The sequence below is a fragment of the Marmota monax genome, unplaced genomic scaffold (assembly GCF_021218885.2).
Source record: "Marmota monax isolate L192 unplaced genomic scaffold, Marmota_monax_Labrador192_F-V1.1 WCK01_AAM20220418_F8-fsc00523, whole genome shotgun sequence".
NCBI classification, from domain to species: Eukaryota; Metazoa; Chordata; class Mammalia; order Rodentia; family Sciuridae; genus Marmota; species Marmota monax.
The window spans coordinates 11722-23442 of NW_026694161.1; positions in this window are offsets into that span (position 1 = coordinate 11722).

The window sequence follows — 11721 nt, forward strand, 5'->3', positions numbered from 1 at the left end:
AAAAAGAGTACCTACCTTGCCCTAGGTACTTTATTATAGCAATGGAAAACAGTCTAATATATTAATTAACTATCTTTCTTTCCTTTGGAATCCCCCTCAATGCTATTTCTCACTCAATAATTTATAAAATTATGATTGATAAATTATACATTGCTTTTAATTGTATTGGAGACTTCTCTATGTGCTTTCCAAATAATTATATAGTCTTCAAAATCACCTTATGAAGTAGGTACTATTCTCTATTTTACAGAGGAGAAAATTATACACAGGGAAGATAAATAACTCACCCAAAGTCACACAAAATCCTTTAAGGAGAAATACTAGAAGTAAATATAAAGTTAACAGTGGTTATTTCTGGGTGTAGGATTACAGGTGGTGTCTATGTTCTTTTCTATATTTTCTAGAATGTGTATATATGTATATATAATATTTGTTATCAGAAAAAACATCCAAAATATTAGTGGAAAGAACTAAGGCAGCCAGGTGCAGTGGCTCATGCCTGAAATCCCAGAGGCCTGCGAGGCTGAGGCAGGAGGATCGTGAGTTCAAAACCAGCCTCAGCAAAAGTGAAGCTCTAAACAACTCAGTGAGACCCTGTCTCAAAATAAAATGCAAAATAGGGCTGGGATGTGGTTCATTGGTTGAGTACCCCTGATTTAATCCCCAGTAACCCCCCTCTCCTACCAAAACAAAACAAAACAAAACCCCCAAAACCCTAAGGCAGACATTTCAGAGAAGACCCTGAGTAAGGGTATGACAGAACAGAAAAATGAGGAATTATTATTTAAAAAACCTTCTCCTTCAGGTTTGGATCCTAGAAGCTCCTGAGTAAGTGAGGAAATAAAGGACCTCAGGTGTGAGCTCTATGAACATCAGAACTGGAAATCCAGGGAGAGCATGGCACTGAGCAATCTGATCTTTCAAATGCTGTAACAGGTTTTGAAACTTATTATCTTTGTAGGTAAGCACTGGGTAAGTGCATTTTATCACAGTCTGTACAGGTGACATTTGATGGAGCATAACCTAGCTCCCTGCATCCATGGTACAAGTGAAATTCAGCCATAAAATAATTCCCTGACTCATCTTTAATTAAGTGTACAATGCAGGAAAGGAATTAGTGTCTTCCAGTATATGGGAGGTATAGAGAAACAGCCCTACATTTTCAAAATAGCCCATTATTAACAATCTGTACCAAATCGATTGGTACCCACAACTCAGTCCTTAAATAAGCCAGACAAAAGCTGAAGTAATTATTTGGGGGTAAATTATTGCCATTTGGGAAATGTAATCAATGTTTTATTACAGAAAAAAAGGAGAATTTTTTTCTTAATTTCTCTCTTCACTCTACCTCTCCTCAGACCAATCTCCCTGCCAGAGGTCTAGAAGAATAATTTTTGTTTTTTGTTTTGTTTCCTCCCCTACCTTGGCCAGAGAGTTTCAGTCATTTGAATGCAGAAAGACAGGACACATCTTGTAAAGGTTTTACATTTTAATATCCTTTAATGACCAATAATGAATTCTTTATAGTTAATCTGCTGTTCTCGTGAAAACAATCTAGATGGTTAAAAAAATCAATCATTAATGAGCAGTAAATGACAGCTCCCCAACAACACAGCTGTATTTTTGTAAAAGTGATTAAACATTGTCTGCATTCATAATTGCATGGTTAATAAGAATGTTGAGCACCAAGTCAAGCATTGTTGCTAATGATGACAGATTATGATGCTACAAATGCTTTGGAGTTATGGGGCTAAATTTTCAAAGGCAGTCCTTGGAACAGAATGCACGCAGACCCACTAAGTATTCAATTTGCATGGACCATTACCAGGTTTGTGCATGGCATTTGGGAGCTTTGCAGTTGAGACTCTTTTGAAATTCTCGCCCATTATGACAGAAAGCATCTGTAATTAACAGTAACTGATCTCCCTCTGCCCAGCTTTGGTGAAAGGTGTAAAATGCTCTGTGTGCAGCCTGATGGAGCCCAAAGTCCCTTTGATGAAGAGGTCTGAAACCTGAAAGGAAGGTAAAAACAGCCCCTTGCGATGTAATACAGCCTTGAAGATAGGTGTAAATATCAGAGGCTTGCAAATGGGTGGGAGAGAGGACAAGTCATTCAGAAGGAGACTTGGTAAAGTCTCATCTCTGAGTTCCTATTGTAGATATTTGCTTTTCTCATTTGGGTCATATAATTAAATCACTAAATCTCAGGAATGCATTTACAGATCTATCTATTTGAGATTTTACATTGTCCTGTGGTTCACTGGGGATTGGTAACTGTGCTGAGGTGTGAGTTTTTGTTTTTAGTAACTATGGGCAGAGTGAGTCACTTGAGGATTGAGCAAGCCCTGCTTGTCTGTTCCTCAGTCTGTCTGTACTCTGATCAGATATGAAGCAATACTATTTATGAGGCTATACAGAGTCACAATTTATAAGGAAAACTATATTCTAAAAAGAAATTTATGAATTGTGTATTCTTGGAAATCTATCTCTCTAGAATGTTGAGGGTCTGTGGAATACGTGGAGATATTATATCTTGTGTTATTATTTGCTTATTCTACTCTTTATGGATATCATATTGAATTAGAATTCTCTAGAAAAACAGAACCAACAGGATATCTATGTAGGTATGATTATAAAAGGGGGATTTATTAGATCCATTTATACTACCAGAAAGTGGAAAGTCCTTTAATGACTGTCTGCAGGGTGGAAAGCTGGAGGAACCAGTAGCTGCTCAGTCCAAGAAGCTGGAGCCTCAGAACAAGAAGGATCAATGATGAAGCCCCAGTCTGGGACCAAACACCTGGAAACCTCCTGGAGAGTTGTTGGTGAGAGTCCTCAGTGGAAGAGTGAAGAAACTGGAGCCCCATGCCCTCAGGTGATCGCAGCAGCAATTGAAGCACCCACTTAAGGAGAATTGAGCTTGTGTCTGCTACTGATTCCTTGTTCTTCTACCTTTTTGCTCCATCCAGGCCCTCAACCTATTGGAAAGTGCTGCCCACATTTAGGTTGGGTATCCACCCTCAGCTTGTTGGCCTACATGCCAATCATTCCTAGAAACACCTCCTTGACACACCCACAAGCCTCTTAATCTTAGGCATCTCTTAATGCAGTCAAGTTGACAATTCAGATTTGCCATAACACTTAACCATGACTTGGCCTATAGAACAGAGAAAAATGTATATTATTTCTTTGATGTCTTCACAACACCTCTCAGCGTTTTTTTTTTTTTTTTTCTTTTTTCTTTTTTCTGCTTCATTCAGCCTTTGTCTGAGCAAGGGGTTATCGATGCTCATATTCTGCATAGAGTTAAACACATGGTTATAAGATGCCTGGATTTGAAATGACACCCTATCATCCATGGGTGACACTGTACATCTCCTGGGGCCTTGCTTTCCCATTTGCAAAACAGGAATAATATTAGTAAGACTTTGTTAGGATTACTGTGAGAATTCAGTGACGTATACAGAACTTCATATGTGCCAGATAAAAGTCGATTGTTCCTATCTCTGTCACTGCTGAGGCCATAGGTCTAGAGCTGGAGCACTTAAGTACTATAGCTGGGATCAGAATCTCTTTTACTGGGCTGGGTCATTTTGCAGAGATCTAAGGCAACAGGCATTGCCCTTAGTCCATGTGTGAAGTGGCTGTATCTGACAGTTACTTACATATTACAGGCTAAAATGTATTCCTCTTCCTACCCCTAGGAAGGCATAGTGTAGTCCAGGGAAAGAGGAAACATTCTGTCAGCATGGCAGCTGTCTCAATTAGAGGGTCTCATAAGAAGTGAAGTAGAGAAACACCATGCTGTATGTTGCATGCTGTGTGTTACTTGTGGATATTGCTGCACTGAACAAAACTTAGGATTTGCTGCAGCCCTATGGTAAGCTTCCTCTCTGGGTAGCCTCGGCAATGCCCTTCTCTAACCACTGCTGCTGCCCCCCGTACTCTCCTGTTTCCTGCCACTTACTCTTGTTAATATTGACTCCCAAGCTAAGAACAGGCTCTTTGGTCTCAGTCATGGCAAATCTCTACACAGAGAATCCACCTTCAAACCCAGTTCAATTCAGCACTACTTCTTGTAGTGTCACAGCAAGATTGATATGAATAGAATGGTACCAAGGGCTTAGTTTTAATTTTTTTTTTAACAACTTTGGTTCTGAGCTTCATGATCTACAAAAACAAGGAATGTGAAATTTACTGCTCAGGATTGTTGCAAGATTAAATGAGATAATGTAAGCTGTGGGAATTAGTAAATTTAGTTCTACAATATGGTACTCTTTTTGCTCACATGTTTTTGAATTTCTACATTTGCAAGACTTCATTCTGTGACATACCCACAGATGCCTGAACAAGAATGGTTTTGCATTGTCTTCTTGTTATGTTGCATGTGTAAAAAACCCACATCCCATGTTTCTCAGGTTGCCTCCTGGAGGCCAAGTGTTGATTGAATAAATACTGAGAAGCTAAATGAAGCTTAGACTCAGCTTTTTGGAGTGGCAAGAAATGTGGGGGTGTGACATATTGTATGTTCTGGGAAAGCTACCCAACAATACCTATCCTTCACAGCATGGCCTTGCCATTCTCTCCATCAAGAGAGAATAATAATTCTTTTCTTTTGAATCTGATCAAGCTCACAACTCCTTCAGCCAGCAGAGCGGAGGGTACACTGTGTGACTTTCAAGATCAGGTCATGTGACTTATTGAGGAGGGTCATCATCATCACATTTTGGAGTTTCCAAGTCACCAGGTAAGAAGTCCGGCAACCTTAAGGTTGCCATGGTGTGAGAAAGTCCAGGCCACACAGAGAGGTCATCAGACATGAACAAAGACACTGTCTTGAAAGTGGATTTTCTAGCCCCTGTTGTTCTCGCCTCAGCTGTCTGAGTCTCCTCATGGAAGCCCCAAGTATCATGGAATAGAAAAGAGCTTTTCTACTGTGTCCTGTCCAGATTCCTGATCCTCAGAACCCATGAGCATAATAAAATGGTGCCTATTTTGTGTCACTGAATTTAGGGTAGCTTGTTATGCAGCAAAGATAATTTGAACAAGGGATCACAATTTGACTACCAATCTTTTGAAGGTGACATAGACGAGGAGGGATTAAATGAATTATTTTCAAGCAAGAATTTAGTGGTAAGGCCATTCTTAAGCACTGGCTTTCTGGATTGAAGCTGTGCATACTCCTCTCTCTATTCACAGACCTTCCTAGACCTTGACATCAGCCCCGTTTGTATGGTTAAGACTTGGATTTCAGGCCTCTGGATTCAATAGGTGCACAATCTAAAAAGTATTCTATGCATACAGTTAGTTGTAAGGAAGTTAATTACATTGTAAGCCTGGAAGATAAAATTCTGTTGCAAACCTCAGGTTTTAGAAAGTTAATGAAAGCTCCTCCAGAAGGGACAGGGATGAAGAAATGGAAACGGAGAGAAATGAGACAGCTCTGCGGAGATTTGTAGCTTTGCAGGGGACAAGTTGGGAAATGGCCCGAGGGGGTGATAAAAATCAAGAGACACTGTGGTGAAGAGTTGAACGTGCTTCAGTTCTTTTAGTCAAACTGTGCTGACAAGAAGAGGGTTGATGAGCAACTTGAGCTCAAGTCTTACTTTCTACAGCTGGAGGGGAAGTAAGAGGGGGCAGCATATGGAGCAAAGGAGCAGAGGGAGTCAGCACGAGAGGAAGCTTGAGGAGACACGGGGAGCCCACGCAAAGAAACAGGGGAACAGTTGGCCTTAAGTGTCCAAAATAAAATCAGGAAAAATTGAAGACAGTGGGAGACGTCGAGAAGAATACAATAAAAGCCCGAACAAAAACTTCAAAGAGAACATTTGAGATGCAAGTTAAAGCAGTAAGGAGTATTTGGAAGAGCTGGGTCAAAATGAGGGTTGAAACATGTAGCATGTAAAAGTAGTGTATTGAGTAATTTTTTGATTGAGAGAAGATAATTTTAGTGAGAGTTTAAGCAACATGGCAAATTCTGAGTAACCCTCTTACAAGAAAACTATATTGTATTTCTAAGATTCCTAAAAATGCAGCTCAATATTTTTTTTATTTTTAGAGAAATTATATGTATGTAAACTTTAAAAAATGAGTTAAAAATTGGATTTTCTTGGATTCCTAGTAGAGAGAGATAACATAAAGTTTTAAAAGTCTATAATTATAAGAAAACAATAGAAATTTAGTAGAAGAGTAGGTATTGTGTTACTAATGCCTGTATTTGAAATCAAAGAAAGCCAGAAATACCAGGTGAACATTTGTCTATTCATAGACTGAAGCTCCTTCCCATATGTAAAGATTTTTCTGGGCTTTATATTTTGACTTATTAATGCTTTAAGTCTGAAGTCCTGATGAAGATGAAGGTGGTGATAATGATGATGATGGTGCTGTTGATGGTGGTGGTGATGGTGGTGATGGTGGTGATAGTGGTGGGGATGATGATATTCCCATATGCCACAGTTTTAAGTGTTCTACATACATTGACTAAGTTAATTCTCTGACAATAATTTGGAATTAGTTAAGTACCTTTAATGATGTCCTTTTGATGAATGAAGCACAGTTTGCTTTATTTCTCTTCCTTGTATCCCTGTCTATCTATTTCTATCTAATTGGGAAGATTGGAAAGAAAGCCTGTATCATGACCAGTAATAGAAAGCAGCCATCTGGATGGTCTTATTCATCCTTAAAGCCTTGTCAGCCCCACTCACTGAGGCTCTGCCAAAGAGTGAGTCAGCAGCATGTCTCCAGGCCCCGCACTCCCTGTGCACTTGCTTATTAACGGAATGATTGCTATTGTTAATGAAATGGTCGTTACTGAAGGAGAAAAGAACAGTATAAACCCATCTATGAATAGAGTTTTATTCTTTTGTTTAAGTTTTTACTTTGAAACAATTATAGATTCACAAGAACTTGCAAAATGTTACAGAGAAATCCTTCTGTATCCTTCACCAACAGTTCAGATCAATGCAGTTCTGAAAAGTTGCTTCCCCCAAAGGTAACATCATATATAACCATAGCACATTATGAAAACCAGGAAATGTGATTATATAGGTTGGGACATGCTCACTAGCATCACTAAAGTTATCTCTGAATGGTGGCCCACATAAGACACTAGCAATTATACTTGACTTAAATACATATCACTATTGAAACGCTAACACATCAACTCTTAAAATCTTGATATTGGGTAAAATTTAAGAAAGATTTTGTAATCAAGCTGCCTGAATTATGCCAGTATCAATTTCCTGGTTTGGCCCTCCATTCTCTGTTCCATTCTTTCATGCCCCTCTGCAAATACATTCTGTTCACCAACAACAGTAACACAATGTTTTATAATGTCACTCCTTTGTTGTTTCCTAGGCTTCATTCTCCCTACATATGAATTTTTGCCTGGATTTTCCATGTTCATTCTTCTAGACCAACCATTATCTCCTCTGAAGCTGTCACAGATAGGTTTCCATGGAAAGTCAAGACTAAGAGGGAACTAGGAATGGGAAAGCTTTATTGGGTAGCGCAAGTGAAAGGAGATGGGGAAGAAGCAGGATGGGGTTGGGGGGTCATTAGGGATCAATGCAGTTCTGAAAAGTTGCTGCCAGCACAGAGGGAACACTGAACAGAGTGCCCACCAGAGGGACTCTGCAGTGAGTATTAAGGGCTGATCCCAAGTACTGTGTCCCTGATCAACCATACACTAGGGATTACCATAAGAAGACTGCTTTGCTTAGTGATTGACTTGTGCTTCCCCAAGAATATTATGAAGTCGGTGATCAAGCTGAAGCAGATTCTGAAGAAAATCATAGCTAGAGGCTTTCAGCTAATTGTACTCCTCATATCTGAGTGGAATCTCTTTTGCTTGTTTGGTTTTTGGTACTGGTATTGAACCCAGGTGTGCTTTACCACTATTGAGCCACATCTTCGGTCCCTCTTATTATTTATTTAATTTTTGAGACAGGGTCTTGCAAAGTTGCTGAGGTTGGCCTCAAAATTGTGATCCTCTTGCCTCAGTCTCTCAAGTTGTTGGGATTACAGGTGTGCACCACCATGCCAGGCTAAGCAGAGTCCTTTTTTGAAGGGGGATATGAATAGCACATCCCCAGGGTTGGCATCATGGGCATGTGACCTATGCAGTCATACATGGTCAGAAGGGCCTTGCCCTTGGCTTAATTCCCTACTATCACTGCCTTGAAATTCTTAATAATTTTATTTTTGAACTTGCATTTTGTGGCTGGAGCTCCCTTGAGACTCCATTAGCAAATGTAGTATGTGTGTGAGCTGATAAGATAGGTGTAACATGCATGTACTCTGCTTCTTGTCACCTGAAGGGTGCCTCATTTACATGTAATATTACCAATGCCCTCTTTGAATGAGGGTTTTACATCTTTATTTTGCATGAGACATGCAAATTATATATCTGTCTATAACTGAACTCTTCTTGATCTAGTTCTGAATTGATGCCCATTCCCTGGTCTCACAATAGGTGTTCCATCTTCTATTGCATAATATATTACTGCATTTAATATGTTAATACAAATGTATTAAAATTATCATTCATATGCCTGTTCCATATGTGGTACTGATTTTATTTAGTATAATTCCAATCTTAAAAAGCATAAATGCCACTTTGAGTTGATTTTTGTACAGGGTGAGAAATATGGATATTCTGTCATTCTTTTACATATGGTTATCTAATTTTTCTAGCACCATTTGTAAAAAAAAAATAGTCTGTCTTTTCTCCAACATGTGTTTTTGGTACAATTTTCAAATGAGATTACTATGCCTATGCAAATTTGTCTGTGTCTTCCTTCTATTTCATTAGTCTTCATGTCTGAGTTTTTGTTTTATTGTTTGCTGCTGCTGCTCTTCCAAGTCCTCTTCCTCCTTCTTCAGTAGTGTAGAATGAACTCATGGGTGCTTAACCACTGAGCAACATCACCAGCCCTTTTTGTTTTTTTATTTCAAGACAGGTATAAGTTGCAGAGGGCTTTGTAAAATTGCTGAGGTTGGCCTTCAACTTGTGAACCTCCTGTCTCAGCCTCCAGAGTCACAGGGATTATAGGCAGGTGCCACTATTCTCAGTTTCATGTTTGTTTTTATGCCAATACCATGCTATTTTTGTTACTATAGCTCTGTAGTACAATTTGAGTTTGGGTATTATGATGCCACCAGCATTATTCTTATTGATCAGTATTGTTTTGGCTATTCTGGCTTTCTTATTCTTCCATATGAATTTTACAACTATCTTTTTTCTAGTTCTGTGAAGAATGTCATTGGTATTTTGATGGGAATTGTTTTGCATCTTTAGATCACTTTTGGTAAAACAGCCATTTTGACAAGATCAATTCTGCTATTCTAAGAACATGGGAGGTTGTTCTATTTTCTAAGGTGTTCATCAATTTTTTTTCTTTAGTATTCTATAATTTTCATTGGAAAAGTGTTTTACCTCCTTGGTTATATTTATTCTTAAGTATTATATTTTAATCTTGTGAGCTATTATAGATGGGCCAAAGACCTAGGAATTAGACCAGAAAATTGCAACTGCTAGAAGAAAATATAGGGCTAAACACTTCAATATATTGAGACTTCTAAAACTCAAGGAAGAAAACAAAGACTCAATAGTGGGAGAGCATAAAATTAAATAGCTTCTGAAAAGCACAGGAAACAATTAAGAGCATGAAGAGAAAGCCTATAGAACAGGAGAAAAATCTTTGCCAACTACTCTTCTGACCCAGGATTAATATTAAGAATATATAAAGAGCTAAAAAAGAGCAACAACAAATAGCCCAATCAATAAATGGTCAAATGATCTAAAGAGGTATTTCTTGAAAGAACAAATACAAGTGGTTAAAAATACATGAAAACATGTTCAGAATCATTAGCAACAGGGAAATGGAAACCAAAACCACACTGAGATTTTATCTCACTCAGAATGGCAAGCATAATACAAATAACAATAATTGCTAATAAGGATGTGGTGAATAAGGTATAATTATACATTGTTGGTGGGATTGCAAATTAATACAACCACTTTGGAAGGCAATATGGAAATTCCTTAAAAGGCTAGAAATGGACCCACCACATGACCCAGCTATACCATTCCTTGGTATATATACTCAAAGGATTTAAAATCAGCATACTATAGTAACACGGGCCCATAAATGTTTATAGCAACTCAATTCACAATAGCTAAGCTATGAAACCAACCTAGGTGCCCTTCAACAGATGAATGGATAAGGAAAATGTGGTATATATACACAATGGAATATTACTCCACAATAAAGAAAAATGAAGTAATGGCATTTGCCAGTAAATGGATGGAACTGGAGTCTATTATGCTAAGCAAAAAAAGCCAATCCCCCAAAACCAAAGGTAAAATGTTCTCTCTGATATGTAGATGCTAACATACAATAAAGTGGGGAGAGGGAAGAATAAGAATACATTCGATTAGACAAAGGGGAATGAAGGGAAGTGGAGAGGAGGTGGTATGAGAATAGGAAAGACAGTAGAATGAATTGGACATAACTTTCCTAGGTTCATATATGAATACACAACCAATATAACTCCATATCATGTACATCCACAGAATGAGAAATTAAACTCCATGTATGCATAATATATCAAAATACATTATATTGTCACATATAAGTAAAAATAACAAATAAAAAATTTGAAAAAATAACTATATCAGTAGGATTAAGTTTAGATATTTGTAAATAATACCCACAAATAATAGTGACTTTAACACAATGAAGTGCATCCCTCATGTAAAAGACGTCAGCAAATGCATATACTCTTTCTAATCACTCTGCCAGCCTCCTTCCATCTCATGGTCTCAGACAGCAATATGAGTTCTAGCATTCCCATCTAATACTCCAGGTCTCAGGGAGGAGGAAGGAAGGAAGATGGGACAATCCTTCCCTTTAAGAAAACTTCCTGAGAGATTCATGTGACATTTCTAGTTAGATCTGTCAAACAGGATTTAGTTATGTTTGACTGCAAAGGGAGGCAGAGAAATTATAGTATGTACTTTGAGAAGCAAAAACTATGAGCTCTATTTCTAAAGAAGAAAGGGAAAAGGGATATTGGAGGATAAGTAAGTGTCTGGTAATCACAATGAACTTCATTTACAGTAGAGTAGGAGATGGGTAGATTAGAGGAAGAAAGATAAAAGAACAGAAATGATGCATAAGTTCTTGGTATTTATGCTTTTTAAATTAGTGCATTACAATTATGCATGATAATGGAATTCACTGTGCCATATTTGCATATGAACATAATTTGATCAATCACATTCCTCAGGACCTTCCGGTTCCCTTCCCTTCTTCCTCCCACTGGTACTCTTACTCTATTCTACTGATCTTCCTTCTATTATTATTATTAGATTAATTATTACTTTACAATTGTGTATAGGAGCGGGATTCATTGTGGCATATTCATACAAGGACATAGCATAATTTGGTAAGTTTCATTCACTAGTGCTTTCCCTTGCCCTCTCCTCCTCCCTCCCTCTTGATCACCTTCCTCTATTCTTTTAGTCTCCATTCTATTTTTGTGAGATCCCTTTTCTTATTCCATTTTTTTTTCTCTAGCTGCCACATATGAGAGAAAACATTTGACCCTTGACTTTCTGAGTCTGGCTTATTTCAGTTAGCATGATGTAATTCTAGTTCCATCCATTTACTGGCAAACACCATTATTTTATTCTTTGTTATGGCTGAGTAAACTCCA